The sequence below is a fragment of the Zingiber officinale genome, chromosome 7A (assembly GCF_018446385.1).
Source record: "Zingiber officinale cultivar Zhangliang chromosome 7A, Zo_v1.1, whole genome shotgun sequence".
Taxonomy (NCBI): domain Eukaryota; kingdom Viridiplantae; phylum Streptophyta; class Magnoliopsida; order Zingiberales; family Zingiberaceae; genus Zingiber; species Zingiber officinale.
The window spans coordinates 103533111-103558001 of record NC_055998.1 but is presented as its reverse complement, the minus strand read 5'-3'; positions in this window follow the sequence as shown (position 1 = coordinate 103558001).

Genomic DNA, 24891 nt, shown 5'->3' with positions numbered 1-24891 from the left:
TTTCTCTAGACCTCTGCTTAAGTGTGTTGGCACAGAAGATGTACAATTTATCCTGCAAGAGGTTCATCAAGGCTCATGTGGCAGTCATATAGGAGGAAGGTCCTTGACCCGCAGAATTTTACTAGAGGGATATTTCTGGCCTACTCTACATGAAGAAGCTAATAAATTGGTAAGAACTTGTATTTCTTATCAAAAACATCAGAATATTCCGCATCATCCTACACAATTATTGAGAACCTCTATAGTTTCCTGCCCCTTTGATCAATGGGGTATGGATATAGTAGGCTCGTTTCCTATGGCAACTGCACAAAGAAGATTTTTATTAGTAGCAGTGGCTTATTTCTCTAAATGAGTAGAAGCAGAACCACTTGCTAGGATTACTGAAGATGCAGTTATTAAATTCCTATGGAAAAATATCATATGCAGATTTGGTATTCCTCATAAATTAGTTTTTGATAATGGAAGGCAATTCCAAGGAGATAAAATCTTAGATTGGTGCAAAAGTTATGGTATTATTCAAGCATTCACCTCTGTGGCGTATCCGCAGAGTAATGGTCAAGTAGAGGTAACTAACAGAGAAATTATAAGAGGCTTAAAAACTAAATTAGATCATGTCGGAGGTAGTTGGGTCGATGAATTACATAGCATTCTTTGGGCCTATCGTACTACACTCCGAGAAGCTACAGGTATCACTCCTTTCCAACTGGTTTATGGGGGAGAAGCAGTAATTCCTATCGAGGTGGAAATAGAATCTGGCAAAAAATAGTTATATGATGAAGATAATGCTGGATGACGACTCATGGAGCTGGATTTGATAGAGGAAATCAGAGATAAAGCTGCAACTCGTCTCACCTCATATCGACAACGAATGAGACAAAATTATAACAGAAGAGTCATCCCCAGATTTTTCCAAGTGGGAGATCTAGTATGGAAACGTGTTAAGCCTGTTGGGGATGTCAGTAAGTTAGAACCACAATGGGGAGGACCTTACAAGGTGATAGAAAAACTGACATTAGGCTCATATTATCTCCAGGACACTGAAGGAAGAACTCTTGAACGTCCCTGGAGTGCAAATCATTTACAGCCCTACCGAACTTAACAAGCTCATGTCATTCAAGAATATGTCTAAGAGAGCAAATCAAAATTACTTGAAGTGGTTTCCCTGCAAACAAATGACAAGTATTCTCATAGTTTATGTACTTTATTCAACTAGATGAATATAATGCAGGCCAAATACCACCCAAGAAATAAATATGGCTCAAACAGCATGATGATTAGTAAGCAAACACTTCTAATTTGTTCGAGCGACTATCAATTGGGTGCTTTAAAGAAGAACTTATCAGTTTTCCTTAAGAAAATCTCAAAGACATTAAACCATCACAAGGTTAGAGCAAGCATTTTTAGTTTTACACAAAATATAGTCGATCTGGAAACCTCATGAAGTAACTCGGACGGGTATTCATGGGAGGAACCGGACTCTTAAACTATCATCAAAGTACAGTCGATCAGGAAACCCCATGAAATAACTCGGACGGGTCTTCATGGGAGGAACCGGAGACTTTAAACTATTATCAAAGTATAGTCGATCAATAAATCTCATGAAGTAACTTGGATAGGTCTTCATGGGAGGAACTGGAGACTTTAAACTATCATCAAAGTATAGTCGATCGGGAAATCTCATGAAGTAACTCTGACGGGTCTTCATGGGAGGAACTGGAGACTTTAAACAATCATCAAAGTATAGTCGATCGGGAAATCTCATGAAGTAACTTGGACGGGTCTTCATGGGAGGAACCAGAGACTTTAAACTATTATCAAAGTACAATCGATCGGGAAATTTCATGAAGTAACTCGGACGGGTCTTCATGGGAGGAACCGGAGACTTTAAACTATCATCAAAGTACAGTCGATCGGGAAATCTCATGAGATAACTTGGACGGGTCTTCGTGGGAGGAACCGGAGACTTTAAACTATCATCAAAGTACAGTAGATCGAGAAATCTCATGAAGTAACTCGGACGGGTCTTCATGGGAGGAACCAGAGACTTTAAACTATCATCAAAGTACAGTCGATCGGGAAATCTCATGAAGTAACTCGGACGGGTCTTCATGGGAGGAACCGGAGACTTTAAACTATCATCAAAGTACAGTCGATAAGGAAATCTCATGAAGTAACTCGGGCAGGTCTTCATGGGAGGAACCGGAGACTTTAAACTATCATAAAAGTATAATCGATCGGGATTGTATTATTAGTGGAAATTCAAAATTGTGCGGATTTCTTCATAAAAATTATTTGGCATTACACTCCTGATTGAGATTCAAGGTTCGAGGAGGATTCTGTATATATATATATGCATATAATCTTTCAAAATTACGTTCCCTATCTGGAAGTCCGATCATATGGAGCTCTTTATTTAAAATTACTAGGAATGTTGTACTCAACTAAAGCCTAGAAAATCCATGAAATTCTTCATATAAAATTGCTCAGAATTACATGCTCTTCTAAAGTATGAATGGAACTCTGTACACGCCTACCTGATTGAAGTTCAAAGGGATTATAGGAGATTTCACTGCTCAAAATTATATGATCAATGAAGATATTACTAATGGAAAAGTTTATCCAAACAAGATCTAATTTCAAGGAATAAGGGAGGAATTCTTAAATGAGATAGTACTTATTCTTGGTTCTCAGAAGCATTTCAAGGGAAGCAATGTCAAACTAACACAAGCAAAGAAAGACAGGTAAGTACCAAATTTTCCCTTAATATTGCAGCTACTTAATTACGGATCTTTCAATTACAAGTCTTTTTATTACAAGTCTTTTTGTTACATGTTTTTTCCATTGCAAGTCTTTTAACTATCATCCTTTTTAAATACATAACCATGTTTACTCAAAATGACTCGTTAAATCTTCGGGTAATTCTTTGTTGAGTCTGCGATAGTTTAGGAATAGAGGGGGAGGTTCTCTAGGTAGATAACCACCCTCTTTCAGTTGTTGAAGAATCCCTGACACAGAATGATTTAAAGCCCCTACGATTCGACGAACATATTCTTTAACAAACGTCGAAGACTTTAGATATGCTAGGCGTCTCTCTTCCCAATGGTTTTCCTCATGCTCCTTATAACTTTGAAATTTAGCTTGTATTTTAGCAGCTTGATCTTTGAGAGTGTCTTTCTCCAGTTTAAGTTGTTCCAGTTCTTTTTGAAGTGATGATAGCTCGACATCTTGAGCCTTTCTTTGTTCTTGTTCTTGTAGAATAGCAAAATCATGTGAGGCTGAATCTTGAGATTGTTCAGAAAGACAGACATTATGGAGCCTCTCTACTTTCTCTAAAACAAGGTTTTTATGAGAAACATCTGAGAGGGCTTTTTCCTTCAAAGCAATTTCCATCCGGAGACCAGAATGTAATTGATCCACTTGTATCTCTAAGGTTCTCCTTTCAAGCTCTTTGTCCTTCAGTGACTGCTGTAACTCCTGTAATTTTTTCTTCATTGCCTCTAGCTGTTGATCCTATGAGGCCTCCTTCTTGTGCAATTGAGTTATATCAGTGTGACAAAGAGGAGAAGCAGCTTTCAATGTTTCTATTTGATCTTTTAACTGGTCATTTTCCCTTTCTAAGGCAATGACTAACTTGTCTAGATGAAGACTTGAGGCGAGGAACTAAAAATAATAATACATTTAGCGAAAACAATAAGAAGTTAACAGTATACAATGAAAAGTACTTACAGCAATAGCTTGGCGACTATGATGATCGGCACGGCTGGAAATACTAGTGCCTTTCAATAATTCTTGGTTATGCAACCAAGACTCAGACAATGTGCCTTGCAGTTGTAAAAAACCATAACCGGGAGGGTCGGAAATTTGTCCCATTTGAGAGGGAAGACCCATAGCCTGTCTAAATAAAGGAACTGAGGTAGAAGGAGAAGAGGGTCATGTGGAAGAAGAAGGAAGAGAAATGAGGGGAGTAGTAGAACCAGGAATGACAGAGGAAGACGCAATAGAAGGGAAAGAAGTAGTGAAGACAAGAGCGATAGAGGAAGAACTAGAGGGGATGGAAGGTGGTGATGCAAGAAGAGTTGATCCAATTGTTGAAGCACGGATTGCTGAGGGCCCTGGATTTAGAGAGGATCTCCGGCAAGGTGTTCGTTTAGCTCTTGGCCTAGAAGCCAGAGGAGGCAAAGCCAATGCATGTGGCTGAGGGGATACAGAGGGGATAACAACAATCTCAGGAGCAGAAGAAGCTGAAACAATAACAGAAGAGGAGGGAATGAGTAGAGCTGGTCTCATCATCCTAAGAGAAGGATTGGAGATAATGTGGATAGGGGACATGGGTGCCTTACCTCTCTCAAAAGAAATAGGCGCCGGAATGAGGGGAGCTTGTACAAAGGTACCAAAGAGGTCGCTTAAAGGAACATCCTCAGTAAGCTTGGGTTTCTTGACTAAGGCAATAAAAGGTTGTTCCTCTTCCTCTTCCATAGCTGCAACAACTTCCGCTTTTTAGTCTTCTTTAGACAACAAGCCCAGGGTAGAGGAAGAGAGATTAGCTCGACGAGCTTGTAGCCATTTTTCTCTATGATTATTCAGAAAAGACTTAGTCACAGTAGTGTTCTTATACATGAAAGCCGGAAGAAGAGCATCAGCTGAAACATAAGAATTGGGCACCATTATAGAGGAGATATACCAATTGGTAAATGTAGTTCAAAATGTTTAGACATACCAAAAGAGTCATCTAGGGGAGTGTCAATGTTGCTTATTCCAAAAGGGAACATCAAGCCCTCCACAATCAAGGAGGGTAAGTTGAATTTAGCCCCCTTCAGTTTGGATAAAGCGAAAGAAATAGAGGGATCATTGAGGAGATTGTTGGTACCAGGAACTGGGGGTAGATCATATATCCATTGGACAGGAAAAGGGGGAGGAGAATGGAGACACATAAAGAAAAATTTGTGACGCCATTCCCCTTGAGGAGGAATTCGGTTGAACAAAATAGCCTTAGGGCGAGACTGAAATTTGAAGACACCGATGTCTACTTGGCGCGAAACGAAGAAGTGATGAAAAAGACGAGGGGATAGAGGAAAATCTAGCAGTTTAGACACTCCAATGAAACCCATAAGGATAGAAAAAAACTGAGGGATAAATTGATTAAGGGGAATATTAAAGTAGATACTAACATCAGGAAAAAATGGATGAAGAGGGAATCGAAAACCTTGTAGAACTTGGTCCCAAAAGATAGATATACACCCTAGAGGAGGGAGATGTGGGCTATCCTGTGGGGAAGGGTGAACTATATAGGAAGGAAAACCATAGCTCATTTGTAAATACACCTCCTCTGTTTCTATAAGATCAGAAGCGCACGAAAAGAACCATGTAGGAGAAGAAATGGCCATGGCAGAATAACAGAAGGGAAGCAAACAAAGGACGAGGCAGGGATATTCAAAAAGAAGAAGATAGCATCTCAAACCTCCTTCTTTTTTCCTCAGGGCCTTATACCCAAAACCCTTAAACAGGAAAGGAAGAAGAAATGGAAAAAGGAGAAATCCGAAAGCATAAGGGTATATAAAATAATAATATCAGCGACAGTTCGCGTAGAATTTAAGTATAAAAGTGGGTATAGAGAGAAAGAGTATGAATCCAATAAGGAAGAATACCCGGAATCATAGCCGTTATAAAGAGGTAATGTCATCAAAGGATAAAATCGAATTCAAAAAGAAGGATGAATCCCAAGAGAAAGATGTTAAGTTTGATAATCTTCCTCGGAAAACACGACCAAGTTTCTCTCGATATAGGCTTGATTCTTAAAAGAATCAAACAAATATGGGAAAATTGGTCGGGTACTAGATTGATAAAATAATCTCAGATAATCTATTTGAGTAAAACAGTAAACTCGGACAGGCATAATGGACTGAACGAGATTTAGTTAAGAATAAGATATCAGTCGATATGTTCCCGCCTAAGGATATATCGACTAGGTATAGTAAACCAATTGATATCGAAATTAGCATATCAAACGGGGCTCAATTAGAAACTACCGGACGGGACTTGCAAACATAAGTATGAATCGGTCAGTTACGATAGACCGGCCGAAATGAATACTATTCTAATATATGGACTCGAGCTTTATAATGGTAAGTTAGGTGGTACTCGCCATAATGAATCAAATGAAATTTGGTTTAATGCACTAGATGATATTCATAAATACAAGTATAAATCGACCGGTTATAGTAAACCGAATTATATTAATAATATTACGACGGACCACATTAAATCGGACGGGACTTAGTTAACTATAAAGTACTAGACGATATTTGTAAACACTAGTCTGCCTCGACCTGTCAAGATAGATCGACCGAAATGAAGGGTATTATAGTATATTGAGTGAAGTTTTATAGTAGCAAGCCAGGCGACATTTGACATACTTAGATAAAACAAACAACCACCACGAGAAGGAACATATTTAATAATAAAGATAGAAGTTTAACTTCACATAAATTGTTATCACAAATTCTAGTCAACCTTACAATGATTCAAATTCAAGTAAGAAAATCACTCTATCGTTAACTGGGGAAACAGATCGGCAGGCCTGTTATCAAGAAGTTTACGTCGGTTCAAGAAGTTAGGTGGGGGATCACGAGATAAGAAGCCTTCTTCTCGCAATTGCTACACCGCCCCTTCAGCTCTGGCAGTGTAGGCTACCAGGATAGACTTTATGATGGGCTTGTTGAACTCTGGAGATTGGATCAAGATGGTAGCTCGCCCCTTGAAGCGGGTGTCCTCACCAGCCTTGTAGACTACTAAAGTCGTTTGGGAAGTTTTCAGCTCAGCATCTTTGATAGATGCCTCTGCTTTAACTGTGCCCAAAGAAGTATTCAAAGAAGCTATTTCATCATCTTTCAGATGTAAAGCCTTGAGTTTATCAACTAGTGCAGATTCATAATCAGACTTTAGTTTGCTAAGTTCAGCCGTCTGATTCCCTAATTTGGAAGCTAATTCCTTGTTAAGATCTGTAGCTGATTGGAATTGCAACTGAAGGCTTTCAATTTGAGATTTATACTGCTTCTTGGACTCTTCTAAAACTTTAGCAGAAGACATCTCAGCAACTTGTTGCTTCAACTTCTTGTTCTCGTTGTATAAGTTGTGCATCAATCGAGACAGGCCCATGTTCTCTAGCCATCGCTGGGAACATGATAAAGGATCATAAAATAGTAAAAGGCAAATAAGAATTAAACTTTGATAAACATACCTGGGTTTCCTTGTTAGAAAATCGGTCAATTACCTCAGGTGGGGAGAACTCCCCAAAAAGAGAATGAATTTTTTCCCAGGCATTAGCAAAAGAACCTCCCAGTAAGATAGGGAGGACGGGAATAGCAGAGGAGCCCGTAGAAAAAGAAGAAGTTGGAATAGAAGGGGGAGCAAAAACTAGATAAGAAGAAGGCAAAGAAGGTAAAGATCCAGATGTGGGCATAGACAGTGGAAAGGTGAAAGGAGTGCCACTGGGAACAGTGGTACTAGAGGAAGGTGAAGAAGAGAAAACAAGAGAAGGATAAAGGTCAGCCAAAGTGAGCTCATCAGAAGGAAGGGCAGTAGAAGCAAAGTCTTCAGAGAGCAATTCTTCGATGGAAAGGATGAGTCTCCTTTTGGGAGGAGGAGCCCTAGTAAGTTTGCGCCTCGGGCGTTTGCCGGGAGCAACTTCAGCTATTGATTTATCAGAGCTCACAGGAGATGTAAGCTCAATGATAGGAAGGGGAGTGGTTGTTGAAGGAGCTACAACCACTGATGAAGAAATAGTCGGCAAAGAAACAACAGGAGTTTCTACAGGAAGGCCTTCGGGAGCCTCAGGAACCACCTAAGAGCTGGATACTTCAACCGGGGGAATTGGATCTTTGACTGGAGGTGGTGGAGTAATGGCAACAAGAAGCTCTTGCTCTTTTGCGCGAAGTGCGCCCTCATCCAGACACAGTTCTTCATCGATTAAAGTAGAATAGAAACTGTCCACTACATAGAGGGAAGAAAGTGTTTTAGTTAGTAAAAATCAATAAGAGAGAAGCAGGATTTTACCTAAAGCACCTTGGGTATCGGGCTTGACAGGGCTTAGACTAAATAAATATAGAAGATCAACCCGCAGCCACTTAGGGATAGAAAGCCGACGCTATAGCAATTTTTCACAATAAACAGGAAAAGAAGGATGAAGGTGAAACTCTTTGATGTCGGGCAAGGGAGGCAAGGAGGATCTCCGGGCATGGGACCAAGGGATGCGTCCTGGAAACTTTATAAAGAAGAAATGAGATTTCTATGCTTTGAGAGACGAAGGCATATCCTCAAAGAGGACCATCTTAGTCCGGGATTGGAAAAGGAAAACACCGGGCTCCGAACATTTTGGGTAGGAAAACATGAAAAAATTTTGGGGAGTAGGAGGAATATCTAATAGACGAAAGAGCATGTAGGTACCACACAGATAACGAAAGGCATTAGGTGCAAATTGTTGCAAGGGAATATCAAAATACTGACTCACATCAATTAGAAAAGGAGGAATGAGAAACCTTAAACCCCCTATCAATTGATCCCTGAAAAAAGTCACGCAATTAGCGGGGGGACGGTGAGGATGATCATGTGGCTTCGGGATTAAGATGCTATATTCCCCAGGGATTTCATATTGGTGGTGGACAACAAGCCTAGCATTTTTGTCGAAGGAAGAAGAAATTTGAACATACCAAGGAGCAATCATTTCTTCAGCCATAGACAGAAGTAAAGGTTATTGGAACAGCAAGTTACTTACTGGAAGCAAGAAAGGAGATCTCCGGAAAGCAGTGGGCGCGAGGTTTGGTCAAAGACTGCAGCAAGAGAAGAATGCCTAGGCAAGAAAGAAAGGGACGAAGTTGACAAGAAGATGAAGGGTTTAGGGTTTAGGAAACACACAACTGTCGTTAGATCAAAACACTTTTTCTTTCAATTGATGTCGAGGATTGTAGAAAAGGGGCAAATGCCCATGTGACGTAGCAGAAAGAGAAGATATGTGTTACATAATCATAAAGGGGCATTTATGTTGGACACGACAAATCGAATCATGCTGGGGTTGGTAACACCTCGTCATGCGCCTCCAACATTCTCTTACCGCTGAAAAGCCAATCACAATCAAGGAAATTTTGAGAAGGCGTAGTTTACTAGGTGTAATAAAGGAAGAGGGATTGAGTTTGACAAAACTCAGGCCAAGGACAGAAAATAATGAAAGTTATTTAGGCATAAAGCATGGTCCGAATTAATGTTATTATAAAGCATAAACTAATACCGATCGGGGTAATTTTTTTTACAATATCGGTCGGAATAACTTTATCTATAATAGATAGCATGGTATCGGCCAAGATAACCTTGTTTGTAATAAACAAGATAATATCGGTCAGCATAACTTTATCTATAATAGATAGTATAACATCGGCTGGGATAACCTTATTTGTAATAAACAAGCTAATATCGGTCGGAATGACAACGTTTATGATATATGAGTCAATATTGGTCGAGGCATTACGTCTATTCTTGTGAACTAGAAGGATTCAAGAGAGTCACCCAATTCAATACAAAAGATTGTTCAACTTTACACTTAGAACTTGATCAAATACATAACATTACATTTTCCTCTCAAAACATTAAACCTCAAAAGGTCAACAAAAGTTACAAACATAAACTCTTAGAATGCATAGAAGATTTCAATCCCACCGGAGCCGAGCTTGTCATGGCGCAGAAGTGGAAATATTTTACCTGGCACGAAGGAAGCTTGCTCAGGCAACAGAAGTGGCAATATTTTGCCCGGTACAAAGGAAACTATGAAGCAGAGTGGTCTCATGAACAAGGGGGAGGCAGATTTATTCAGACCCTGGTGGAAAGGTGACTGAAGGGTTCCTCCCCTTCTTGAGCCCTAGAGCTCTGCTTCAAGAGTGACCATCCTAGTCTGCGGGTAACCTGGGCTATGCCTTCGTCGTGACATCCATGGGCTATTGGGTTGGCCCTCCATGAGTAGTGGAAACTCCTCTGAAACCCGTCGGGTTTGCAGAACAGTCTTGCCTTTGGCTGGACATTCTAGATCTCGAGAAACTTCGTTCCTCGCGATAGTTTCTCGGACTAAAAGGATAACTAAAGCTAAAGCTTGGGAAAACTCATATATAAATCTCGCCTTGTTCAACAAGAACCGCTCCCAGAAAGGAGGTTCTGAGGTCATACTCTTAGTAAGAAGAAGTGAACAAAGAAGATAAAGAAATGAGGCGAATGAGGAATGAAGAGAGGGTAACAGCCCTATTTAAAGGATCAAAAAACTCACGGGATAACTGTACTTGAGTTCATGGGATAACTATAGCAGAGAATCACGAGGCCCCTATAGTACCTGTGGCAGAGTTACGGGTAAAGACAAGCAAAGAAACAAAAATAGACTTGTGTCTAGTTAGTCGGATACACCTCCTTCGACTAGACTTAAAGGGAAGGCTAGTGATATGGGTTATATTTTGTGGGTCCCTGGTGAAAAAGGAAAAGGAGATAGCAGAGTTAAGAAGATAGACTAATATCGGTCGGGATATAGCTTTAAAGAGGAAGGCCGATCCTGGCCAGATAATACCTTGATGAAGAAGGACTAATACCGATCGAGATATGCATCACGGGAGGAAAGTTAATATCGACCAAGATATACCCTAAGGAAAGTAAGCCAATATCGGCCGATATATACCTCAAAGGAGGTAGACCGATATCGATCGATACATACCTCAAGGAAAGTAGACCAACATCGGCCGAGATATACCTTAGGGGAAGACAGGTTAATATCGACTGACATATACCTTGAGGACAGTAAGCTAATATCGAGCGAGAAACACCTTGAGCAGAGTAGGCAAATATCGGTCGGGATACATCTTAGGAAGAATAAATCAATACCGGCCGGGTTTTCACGTTTAAGACAAAAAGCCAGGATAGCATATTTAGAATTAGTTAAGTATACATGATCGCCCGAGAATGAAAAGATCTAAGGCTTTATAGCGTCAGTAGTATATTACTGAATGATTAGTTGAATGATAATAATAAACCGACCTAACAAGGTCTGGGTTTAATATTCGGTCAATATGAAACATAGTATAATACCAAGCTATCTACAACATAATAAAGACAGGATGAACAAGGAGACTCATACTTAATAAAGATATCTGTGTATGATTGTATAACAGGTTTACCTATTTGGTGGGAAGTGTGCTTCTAGACTTTTTTACAGGTACTAGACGACAAAGAAGGTACATCTGGGGTACAAAAAAGATTTCTTAAAAGTCATTTACTACAAGTACGCAGCTGATATCATCTCATAACAAACTCTAACAAATCGGGGTCCTCTTCATGACTACGGAGGTTATATGAAGTGATATAAAAGGGAGAATCCTCTCCGTTGGGTTAGGTAAGTACACATCACTGCTCACATTCAGAACCCTAGTTTTCAACTACTGTTCATCTTCTTCTTCCTTTTCCACACACAGAGAGAGATCACTGACTTGAGTGTCGGAGGGCCTAGCCAGGGATTCCCACCCTGGTCTTAGGTCACTGACGATAGTGTTTGTTGGTCTCTTGTGCGCAGGAAACCTTGGAAGCTTTAGATCTCAGTTTTCTTCAGTCAGATTTCTCTCTCGTCATTGGATCTTCGCACAAGGAGGGTATTCTGTGACTCTATCCTCCCCGATCCTCTTTGGGTTTCTCGGATCGGTATTTAGTCAGGTATTATTCTTCATCAGCAGTAGGTTTTTCTCCCAGCTTTCCGTTTTGTCAAGCTTCTTAGACAGGATCAATCGCAAAGAAAATAAGGAAGTTTTTGTTGGTTGGTCCTAGGAAGATCGTACCGGTTTCACTGTACAAAAATATTGTACAAGTGTCGAACCTTTCTTAAACAACCTATTGTGTTCTTTAGAAATTAAATTAGGAATCGCAAATGAAACTTAACATTATTGATTCCAAATTTAACTTAACTGTTATTAATGGTTTAGATTTGGATCGCAAGCAGAACTTAACACTATTGATGCAAATCAACCTATGTTACAAATTCAATTAAATATCTATTTCAAAAATCGGTTCTCAGGACAAACATGGCAAGGCACATGACCTTCTTGGGTATGGGAGCATCCACCACTGCCTCGACAAAACCTCTTAATGAAATTAGATATTTAATTTCCTAAAATAACATTAGGTTTAACCAAAAGGAACAATCGAATCACAAATTCGAAAAACAAACAAAAACACGACTTCGAAACAAATTCGAAAACTCTAGAATCATATGCCTCTCATGTTTGGAATTCTAACAAAGAAGAACTAGTATGATGCAGAAAATAATTACTAGTTATACCTCTTCTTTGTATAATAACCTCGAGATATTCTGTCATATTCCTCGCCTCCTCTTGGACGTTGTGTGGGCGACGATCCTCCAAGATGAACACCACCCAAAGGTCTTCTTTCTCCTTCTCTAGTATTCGGCCACCACCACCACCAAGGAGCAAAAGAGACCAAGGGGAAAGGAAAGAAGAGAGGGGTCGACCACAATGAAGAGCTTCAACATGAGAATAAGAATTGATGTCTCATGAGGCCTCCCCTCCCCTTCTTTTATATTACTTGGCCAAGACAAATAAGGAAAAGATTTTTACAAAAATTAAAATCTTCCTCTTGTTTTTCCTTTTCCCTTTTTATTTTTCCTTTTCCTTCCTCTTGATTGATTCAATCATTGATTAGATCAATCATTGATTGGCCGACCCCTTGCTTGGGCACCAAGCACGGGTGGCCGGCCACATCATCATGAAGAGGAAAATTTTTTATAAAATTTTATAAAAGAAGAAATCCTCTTATAAAATTTTACAAGCTCTCTTTCCTATTGTAGATGTTAAAAAAGAAAAGTTTTAAAAATTAGAACCAAGTTTTAAAATTTAAAATTTCTCTTCTAAATTTTCTTTTTTAACATGGTTATAAAAATAGAAAGTTTCAAATTTAAAACTTCTCTTCCTTTTTTCTAAAAACCATGAGGATGGTTAAAAAAGGAAAGTTTTAAAACTTTTAAATTTTTTTTTAAACCATGTGGCCTAATTCAAATAAGGAAAGTTTAATATTTTAAAATTTCTCTTTTAAAACTTGTAAATATCTACAAAGAGAAGATTTTAAAAATTCAAAACACCCCTCACAATTTGAATTATGTGGTCGGCCCCTTCATGAATCACATGGCCGGCCACCTTAAGGAGATTATGGCTGGCCCCTTTGGCTTGGTCACCAAGCCATGGGATGGTCCCTTCTTGGATACCAAGATGGAATTTTCATGGGTGGATATGAGGCATTAATGAGGCTACGATAGGGACCTAGAGGAGAAATTGGTTTTGGCCTTCCGACGAGCTTGAGTATCCCGTGTTCACCCGAACACACAACTCAAGTTCATCAATAATAACTCATTCCACTAGAGAGTTATTATTGCACTACCGCACCAATCCCAAATTATATTATGGGCTCGTTCTTATCATGAGTGTGTTAGTCTCCGTATGTTTAAGATATCAAATGTCCATTAATTTAATTGAGTTACTAACAACTCACTTTAATTAATGTCTTAGTCCAAGAGTAGTACCACTCAACCTTATCGTCATGTCGAACTAAGTCCACTTGTAGAGTTTAACATAACAATTCTTATGAGCTCCTCTTGGGGACATTCTCAACCTAGATAACTAGGACATAATTTCCCTCTATAATCAACAACACACACTATAAGTAATATTATTTCCCAACATATCGGGCCTATTGATTTATCGAGCTAAATATCACCCTTTGATAAGTTAAAGAAATAAATACTAAATATATATGCTTGTTATTATATTATGATTAAGAGCACACACTTCCATAATAACTAAGGTCTAGTTCTTTTATTAAGTCAGTATAAAAAGAACTTACCTAAAATGGTCCTACTCAATACACTTAGAGTGTAATAGTGTAATTTATTAGTCAAGATAAACTAATACCTAATTACACTACGATTATTCCAATGGTTTGTTCCTTTCCATCTTAATCGTGAGCAACTGTTTATAATTTATAAAGAAATGATAATATGATCTTTTGTGTGTGACACCACACACCATGTTATCTACAATATAAATTAATTGAACAACTACACTTAACAAATAAATGTAGACATTTGACCAATGTGATACTTTTATTTCAAAAATAAATATTTACAAAATCTAGGATTTTAGTATACACTCTAACAGTTTTTATTTAAATTTTCCTTATTTACCAAGACCAAGGATTATAAAAGAGAGGGAGGGGTGCCTTCTTGAGACACAACTCTATTCTATTTTTTCTCTTTTCTTCCTTGGTGTGGTCAACCATCCTCTTCTCTTCTTCTCTTCCTTTTGGTGGTCGAACCTCATCACTCTCAAGGAGACTCTTGTGGTGGCCGGATCCTACTTGGAGAAGAAGAAGAGGAAGGAGTTTCTTACATCCCTTGGAGCTTGGTGGTGGTGGCCGAACCTCTACATCCTTGGAGGAGTTTTGGTGGTCGAAACTTGGTGAAGAAGAAAGAAGGGCTTGGGTAGTTCTCATCTCGGTAGTCCGTTGCCCACACAACGTCCGAGATAAGAAGAGGAATACGGTAGAAGATCAAGAGGTTGTTGCATACAAAGAAAGGTATAACTAGTAATTATTTTCTGCATCATGCTAGTTTTCCTTTGTATGAATTCCAAACACAAGAGGCATATGATTCTAGATTTTCAGATTTGTAATTCGAAGTTGTGCTTCTTTTATTTTATTTTTTCGATCTTGTGATTCAATTATTCGTTTTGGTTAAACCTAATGTTATTTTAGGAAATTAAATATTGAATTTTGTTATGAGGCTTTATCGAGGCAGTGGTGGATGCTCCCATACCTAAGAAGGTCATGTGCCTGGCCATGTTTGACCTGGGAGCCGATTTCTCAAATAAATATTTAATTAAATTTGTAACATAGGTAGATTTGGATCAATAGTGTTAAGTCCCACTTGCAATCCAAGTCTAAACCTCTAAGAACAGATAAGTTAAATTTAGAATCAATAATGTTAAGTTCCGTTTGTGATTCCGAATTTAATTTCTAAAGAACACAATAGGTTGTTAGGAAAGGTTCGACACTTGTACAAAATTTTTGTACAGTGAAACCGGTACGATCTTCCTAGGACCAACCAACAATCATTTCTAATGAGAAGTATGCCATCTACATATAATATGAGAAAGATGATTGTGCTTCCACTGACCTTCTTGTAGATACAACATTCATCTTTATTTTTAATGAAACCAAACATTTTGATTGCATCATTGAATCAAAGATTCTAGCTTCTAGAAGCTTGCTTCAATCCATAAATAGATCTTTGCAACTAATAATCCTTTCTAGTATTCTTTAGATCTACAAAACCCTCAGGTTGTGTAATGTACACATCCTTGAGGAGATTTCCATTAAGAAATACAGTTTTGACATCCATCTACTAGATTTCATAATCTTAGTAAGCTGCAATAGCAAGCATAATCTAAATGGACTTGAGCATCGTAACTGGTGAAAAGGTTTCATCATAGTCTATACCATGAATTTGCTTGAATCCTTTAGCAACCAATCTACCTTTATAGGTATGCATATGTCCATCTATGTCAATCTTAACCTTGAAGACCCACTTACACCTAATGGGTTTGATTCCTTCAGGTGGATTAACTAAAGTCCATACTTAGTTAGTGTACATGGATTCCATTTCGCATCTCATGGCCTCTAGCCATTTCTCAGAATCTAGGCCCTATACAACTTCCTGATAAGATGTAGGCTCATTGAGACCAACTAGCATTACACCACCATTGTCAGACAAGAGAAAAAAATATCTCTCAGGTTGACGACTGATCTTATCAGATCTATGTAGAGCTTGTGCTACTAGAACAGGTTGTTGCTCCATAACTTCTTACTGTATAACAAAATCATGATCCACAACATCTTCTGGTACCTATTCAGTTTTTATCAAGGCGTTGGTGCTAGTTTGTGTATCTTGAATTTCTTCAAGATCAACTTTACTCCCACTAGTTCTTATAGAAACAAATTTCCTTTCTAGAAAGACACCAGTTCTGGCAATAAACAATTTACCTTGTGTGGGATTATAGAAGTAATATTCCTTTGTTTCCTTGAAATATCCTATAAAATAACACTTGTCCGATTTGGGACCTAGTTTATCTTAGACTTGTCATTGAACGTAAGCCTCACAACCTTAACTCTTCATGAAATACATTTTGGGACTCTTCCCAGTCTATATCGTATATGATGTCTTTATAACGACTTTAGATGGAATGCGGTTAACTGTGAAAGCGGTCGTTTCTAGAGCATATCCCCAGAAGGAAGTAGGAAGTTTTGTTTGACTCATCATCGATCGTACCATATATAATAAAGTACAGTTTATCCTTTCCGATACACCATTCCATTGTGGTGTTCCAGGTGGAGTGAGTTGAGATATGATCCCACACTCATTGAGATGGTCATAAAATTCTTGGCTAAGGTATTCCCCACCTCGATCTAATCGGAGCATCTTATTACTCTTGCCAAGTTGATTTTGTATTTCATTCTTGAATTCTTTGAACTTTTCAAAGGATTTAGATTTGTGTCTCATTAGATACACATAGTCGTACCTACTTAAAATATCAGTAAAAGTAATGAAGTAATGGTAACCTCCTCTAGCTACTATTCTGAAAGGGCCACACACATATGTATGTATGAGTCCTAACAAGTCATTAGCTCTTTTGATATATCCATTAAATGGAGTCTTTGTCATCTTTCCTTTAAGACAAGATTCGCATGCCTCATACGATTCAAAATCAAATGAGTCCAAAAGTCCATTCTTAAAGAGTTGGGATATGCGACTCTTATTTATGTGACCCAAGCGACAATGCCAAAGATATGTTTGATTCATATCATTAGACTTGAACCATTTGGTATTTATATTATAGATTGGGTTGTCAAAGTCTAGAACATAGAGTCCATTCACAAGATGTGCACTATAATAGAACATTTCATTGAAATAAATGGAACAACATTTGTCCTTTATTACAAATGATAATCTTTTCTTGTCCAAACAAGAAACAAAGATGATGTTCTTAGTTAAGGCAAGCATATAATAGCACTCTTCAAGTTCTAAAATAAGCCCAGTGAGCAAAGAAAAATAATATGTTCCTACAACTATAGCAGCAACTCTTGCGTCATTGGCTACTCGTAGGTCTATTTCACCCTTTGTCAATGTTCTACTATTTATCATCCGCTGAACATTAGTATAAATGTGAGACGCACACCCGGTATTTAATACCCTTGAAGAAAAAATAGATAGGTTGACTTCTATAACATTTATACCTGAGACAAATGTCTCACTTCTCTTCTATTTCACTTCCTCTAGGTACAATTTGCAGTTCCACTTCCAATGTTCGTTTTCACCATAGTGGAAGCAGATTCCTTCCTTAGCCACCCCCACCTTTGGGTTTAATGCATGACCTTTGCCTTGCCTTTAGCTTGGGTCTTACCCTTACCTTTGGGCTTCCATTTGCCTTTGCCCTTTGGCACCATTAAAATGGTGCTAGGCTTTGCCTTGTTAAGGTTAAGTTCAACAGTTCTCGATATGCTCAACATCTCAGGTAATGGCTTGTCAATTTCATTCATATTATAGTTCATGATAAATTGGCTATAGCTTTCAGGCAATGACTACAGAATTCGGTCAATGACCAATTCTTAGACTAGTGGAAATCTCAATTTTTGTAGGTTCTCCACATACTCGATCATTTTGAGTACATAAGGCCCTACGAGACTTCCTTCTTGCATTCTGCATTGAATAGAGCCTTGTAGATCTCAAATCTCTCATGCCTTGCTTGTCCTTGATATAGTTATCTAAGATGTTCAACCATATCATAAGCATCCATGTTCTCATGTTGCTTTTGAAGCTCAGAGTTCATGGTAATGAGCATAAGGCATGATACATCTAATGCATCATCTTGATGCTTTTTATAAGCATCCTTATTAGCTCTAGTGGCAATAGTGGGGGTGCTTCAGGAATGGGATGCTATAAGACATACAGTTTTCTTTCTTGCGTGAGAACTATTCTCAAGTTTCCGTACGAGTTCAGGAAGTTAGCTCCATTGAGCTTGTCCTTATCAAGGATATATCACAGAGAGAGAGTATTTGACATATTTGATGATATGGTGATCTACAATAATAAAATATAGAAATAAGTATCATATTTTGATCATTTAACTAGGTCTTTAATTAAATGATTCTCCCACTAAATTGTAAAGCTTTGGTAGGAGCAAGTCATGGATGTGGGTTTACCCACACTACTAGCTTCAAATCCATTCGCGATAACATTCATGTGGGATAAGATCTATATTATACCGCATCTTGAGTTAGCTTTAGCTAATCACCCAAGACTTAGTATAACTTAGGTAGGCAACATTTACCAATTACATCATATATAACTCTTGTATCATTGTGTGAACAAGACTATTTGTTCATTTTCCCATCTTATGAAATTATTATAACTCAGCTTGAGTTAGCTTTGGCTAATCACCCAAGACTAGTATAATTTGAATTTCATCGTATGGGATATACCTCTAAGTTCTCAATCTAGTTAAGTCACACCCAAAGTTTTAGTAGTTGGACATCATAATTATCCTTTCGCACTCTAGCAATATATATCGAGTCACTTTGTTTTGGCAAAACCTACCTACAATTGATCGAGCTAAAAATGAGTACCAAACTTTGGTAGACATATTTAAAAAGACCTAATCATGATTAAACTACACATGCATCGCATACAATCATAACATATCATTGTATACATCACATATATGCATAAATAAACATGATATGGTTATGGCCACATTTTCTATGATCCTCTCAAGCTAATGAGAAGATCATAAGGTCAACCTAGGTCAAAACATCTTCTCCAAATACTTCCTCGATCGTCATGTGTTGTTGTCATCCTCCCTTTTCAACATCGTCAAGTAGACTTATTCTTCTCTAATTTATACATTACAAAATCTAAAGAAAACTTGAGTTACATTTGAGTGTAGTCTAAATTTTCAACAAGTATTAAAGAGGAGAGGCACGACATGCAGGCCGTATTATGAATTACAACACACACATCCAATCATATCCGGGTTTAAGGGTCATAACCATGCACCATGTTATATAACATTCACAATCTATTATGAGTTAAAATTTACTATGATTTAAATAACTAATTATGAGCCGCAATGCCATGATGGTCTTGCTAAAAACTTCTTGGCCGAAACTTGCTCACAATCATGAAAATCATAATAAACATGCCATGAAATTTTTATATCACATATGAAATTCTACTGCAACTTAGTAGATGCCTTCGCAAGTGGCTCTGATACCAATGTAAGAAACTAGGGCGCTAAATACGTGAAACTGTAGCAGAAAACATCTAGTTCCCCCAGAAGATCCATGTGAAAGAAAACCATATACTAAGATTTATATGAGAGGGAGTTATACCTTTGTTGTGTGCCCTTCACAATCCTGACAGCAATGTTTCTTTAGATGCGGTTCATAGCGCGATAGAGTGGTCGTGCCTCTATGGTATCTATAGGAACAAGCTTCGTTTGTCTCACAAACTCACAAAGTTGAAAATGAAACAACAAAAGGTTGTGCTAGCAACCCTTCTTGGGAGTTTCGACCAAGTGGAAGAGAGGAGGAGGAGGAGGACAAGCAAGAACACCAAAAACTCATTCATGAAAATGAATCCAAAAAACCCTTTTTTATAGATTCACGAAATTGCCTCATGCCTTATTGTCAATTGCCTTAATTGACATTAGTATTTGTCTTTATCCAATAAATCCAATGCATCCAATGCATGGGTAATTCAAATTGTTCACTCTTCATCTAATGCATCCAATGCATGAGTGATTCAAGTTGTACACTGCTCTTTCATCATGAATTTAAATTCATGAAATCACTTAATGAGTCCAACTCATTAATCATCAATCCAATTGACTCAACGAGTCTAATTTAAATTGGACTCAATCCAATAGTTGGATCCAATTGAGTCTAACTCAATAAGTCTAATTTGAATTAGATTTAATCCAATGATCCAACATATGAATCCATCTCCATGGACTTGTTCTTTGTGTGTGACCCAATAGGTTCTCGTAACATTGGCAATGTATCCAAATCAACATTTAGATATATAAGCAATGAGTGGTATCTAGCAAGGTATCATTACTACCCAAGTGATGAGAATGTCAAGATCCTTCTTACCCTTTTTGTGGCTATTATCTTGTATGACTCAATCTTTCTATCCTTGATATCTATATTGATCAATGAGATATAGAGTGTGTCATCCTCTTATCAATCTTTGTGTTTATTGATCTCTAAGTAGATACACTCAATCAAATAAGCTCATTATCACATATTGACTCATTTAAGTATGACCATGTATTATTATGTTCCACTTGTAAAGGGGCCTACAGATATTACTTCCGTTATATGGAAGGGATATATTCCATCTATATCACTCACATCTCTCCGCATAACTTATTGCATACGTATTGATCGACTTTTTAGTCCACCCTATTACAGGTGACATTTGTCGATACCAAAGTATACAATTCCTTATGTAGGGAACCATAGTGACTTCAGGTTTAAGGACTATTCATATTAATAGTGACATGAGATTGTTCATAACACTCATATAACGATCCATGAAATATTCTCATGGCGGGCCATTCAGTATATATTATCTAATATATACTCATGTGTCAACCTGATATCTCATATCCATGACTTGTGAGATTAAATCATCCGTTAACCTAAATGCTAGTCTCAATACATTAATATTGTCCTTGCATATTAATGCTTGACTAGGAATAGTTAAGAGTAGTGTTCTATGTATATCTACAATATCTTACTATTAATTCATCCAATTGATATGTTGTTGATTAGAACCTTCTACTCTAGGACATTATTATACTTATTCATTTGACACTGATTTAAGTAAATATAATAACTTTGCCTTTATTAATAATGAAAAATGATACAAAAGGAGCTCTTTATAATCATCTAAAAATTGGTACTAGGGTTAATACTAACAGTTATTATTTATGACCAAGGGGCCCTGTGATAGGGGTATCCATTGGCATACTTTGGAGCAAGAGGAGAGGGTGAATAGCTTGTAGCTTCGCTTTGATGATGATGTGTAGCGGAATAAACACGAAGTCAAGCTCTCCAATTCTAACAAGTAGATTTACTTGATAACCACCTCAAGAAGAGGTGACTAATCTGAGGATCCACACACGACACACTCTCCACTATGAAAACAACTCCTTCTCAGAACAACTGGAGGCGGAGAAGCCTCGTACAACACAAGAACAAGAAGAACAAGAATACAACTCTAAACAAGAAGTAAATGTAAAACTATTGTAGGATCAAAAAGAATTTAGATATCTCCACAAGGACATGATATTGTCCATTTTGGACCTAAGCCCTCATGGTTTTGCTATTGGATTCTACCCAAAAGGGCTCATACCAATGGATATATCTTTCTCTTATAAACCCATGATCTTTCCCATGTGTTTTCAATATGAGACTATGTTTGCAACCTTGCAACCCAACAATCCCCCCTCAAACAAAGGACTACAAGCTTCCTAACGTCTGATCCTCGACCCACTAGGACTTCCTGCCCCTTGGTCCACCCGACCTACTAGGACTTCCTTGCCTAGCCGTAACTAGGACTTCTTGCCTCTCAGTCCACCTGACATACTAGGACTTCCTTGCCTAGCCACAACTAGGACTTCCTGCCCCTTGATCCATCTGATTACTATGACTTCCTTACCTTGCCACAACTAGGACTTTTTGCCTAGTGTCTGGTTCTCTTGATCTAGACACAGGAGCCCCCACTTCTTCGTTCAAGGTCAATATTCCACCCACTTGGTTCTATTGGATAATGACTCTTGTGCACAGTCGGTGGTTAGTCTTTCTGGTAGTCCGGGCTCTGATACTAATTATAGGATCGAAAAGAATATAGATATCTCCACAATGATATGATATTGTCCATTTTGGACCTAAGCTCTCATGGTTTTGCTCTTGGGTTCTACCCAAAAGGCCTCATACCAATAGAGATATCTTTCTCTTATAAAACCATGATCTTTTCCATGTGTTTTCAATGTGGGACTATGTTTGCAACCTTGCAACCCCAACAACTACAACTCACAACCTCTTCTTGCATGATCTCTTATTACTTATGGATGCCTCAGGACTAATTGGAAAGTGCTACAACACATGTATTCTAAAACTCAAGATCCAACGAAATGTGTCGAGAAGAATCGTGTAAGAGCTATTGAAAACAGTGCTCGAAAAACCCTTTTCTAGGGTTATTGTTGGCACCTTAATAGATTAAAAATCCTCTTAATCAATTACCACATCAGCAACCTACATAAATGACTATATTTTCAACCTTAATCAACTACCCTAGTCGATTAGGCATTGCTGAATCAATTAGGTTTAACTATAAAGACCTCAAACAAAGCACAAGGTCGAAACGCAAAATCGAAGCACAAAAATGAAACACAAAATCGCTAACCTCTTGTGTTAGTATTTCAGGATCCATTCAAAGAACACAAACTAACTAATACGAAGTGAAAACAATTAATTAGTTATACCTTTCTTTGTAGCTAAATACCTCTTGATCTTTTGTTGTATTCTTCTCCTCCTCTTGGACGTCGTGTGAGCGACGATCTACCAAGATGCAAAACCACCCTCCTTCTTCTTTCTTCCAAGAATTCGGCCACCAAGGGATGCCACAATAGGGAGCCTTTTTTCTCTTCTTCTTCTCCTCCAAGCAACCGGCCACAACGTGAAGGGTCTTCTCCAAGTGTCGTCGGCCCTAGGGAAATGAAGCAAGGGAAAAGATAGAGAGAAGGGGTCGGCCATAACTGAAAAAGAAGAGGAATAGAATTGTGTTATCCATAAGGCACCGCCTCCTCTTCTTTTATAATCCTCACTTATGGCCAAAAAGAAAAGTTTTAAAACAAAATTAAAACTTGCTTTTAATCCGTATCATGGCCGGCCACACCTTACATAAGGAAAGATTTTAACAACAATTAAAATCTCTCTTTTAGATTTCCTATTGTGGATGGCCACAAAAGGAAAGTTTTAAAATTAAAATCTCTCTTTTTAAAACATTATAGATGGTTACAAAAAGGAAAGATTTTGAAATTAAAACCTCTCTTTTATTTCCTAATGTGGCTAACCCTTCCTTGGGCAACAAAAAAGGAAAAATTTTAAAATTAAAATCTCTCTTTTAAATCCTTTTGTGGATAGCTATAAAAGGAAATATTTTAAAATTAAAATTTCTCTTTTAAATCCCTTTATGAATGGCTAATAAAATGAAAGTTTTAAAATAAAAATCTCTCTTTTAAATCATCGAAGGATGACTATAAAAAGGAAAGATTTTAAAATAAAACTCTCTTTTAATTTCCTTGTGTGGCCGGCCCCTTGCTTGGGCACCAAGCAAGGTTTGGCCGGCCACCTCTTGGGCTCCAAGTTGTGCTTGGCCGTCCATAGTCAAGATTTTCTTGGACAGTCCTAACTTGGGTAAGAAGTGGGCATGGGTGGATGTGAGACTTTATATATAGAGGCTACAACAGGGACCTAGAGGAGGAATTGGTTTTGGCCTCCTGATGGACTTGAGCTTCGTGTGTTCTACCCGAACACCCAACTCAAGTTCATCAATAATAACTCATACCACTAAAGAGTTATTATTGAACTACCGCAACAATCTCATATTACATTATGGGCTCCTTCTTATCATGAGTGTGTTAATCTCCCTGTGTTTAAGATATCGAAAGTCCATTAATTAAATGAGTTACTGACACTCACTTAATTAATATCTAGCTCCAAGAGTAGTACCACTCAACTTCATTGTCATGTCGGAACTAAATCCACCTGTAGGGTTTACATGATAATTCTTATGAGCTCCTCAAGGGGCATCATCAACCTACATTAGTAGAACATAGTTTCCTTCTATAATCAACAATACACCATATACATTATATTATTTCCCAACTTATCGTGCCTATTGATTTAACGAATAAATCTCACCCTTTGATAAATTAAAGAAATAACTATTAATTATATGTACTTGTTATTATATCAGGATTAAGAGTACGTGCATCTATAATAATAGAGGTTCTGTTCTTTAATGCCGTCAGTATAAAAAGAACAACCTCAAATGGTCCTTCTTAATACACTCATAGTGTACTAGTGTAATTTTATAGTCAAGATAAACTAATACCAAATTACACTATGACCGTTCCAATGGTTTGTCCATATCCATCTTGGTCGTGAGCTACTATTTATAATTTATAAAGAACTGATAACATGATCTTCTGTGTGACACCACACACCATGTTATCTACAATATAAATTAAATAGACAACTGCATTGAACTAAATGCAGACATTTGACCAATGTGATTCTTATTTCAAAATAGATGTCTATACAAAAAGCTAGGCTTTTAGTATACAACCTAATAATCTCCCACTTATACTAAAAGACTATGCTGCCATATTTGCTGCCATACATCTGATTCCTTATCCCCTCAACATGCCCATCAAAGGCTCTCACCGGAAGAGCCTTAGTGAAAGGATTTGCTAGGTTATCTTCTGATGCAATCTTGACGACAACAGCTTCCCCTCGCTATACAATGCCTCGTATCAGGTGGTACTTGCGCTCAATGTGTTTACTTGCCTTATGGGCTCATGGTTCCTTCGAGTTTGCTACTGTACCACTATTATAACAATAAATTGTAATAATTTTGGGCAAAGCAGGAGTCACATCTTAGTCCATCAAGAAGTTTCTGAGCCA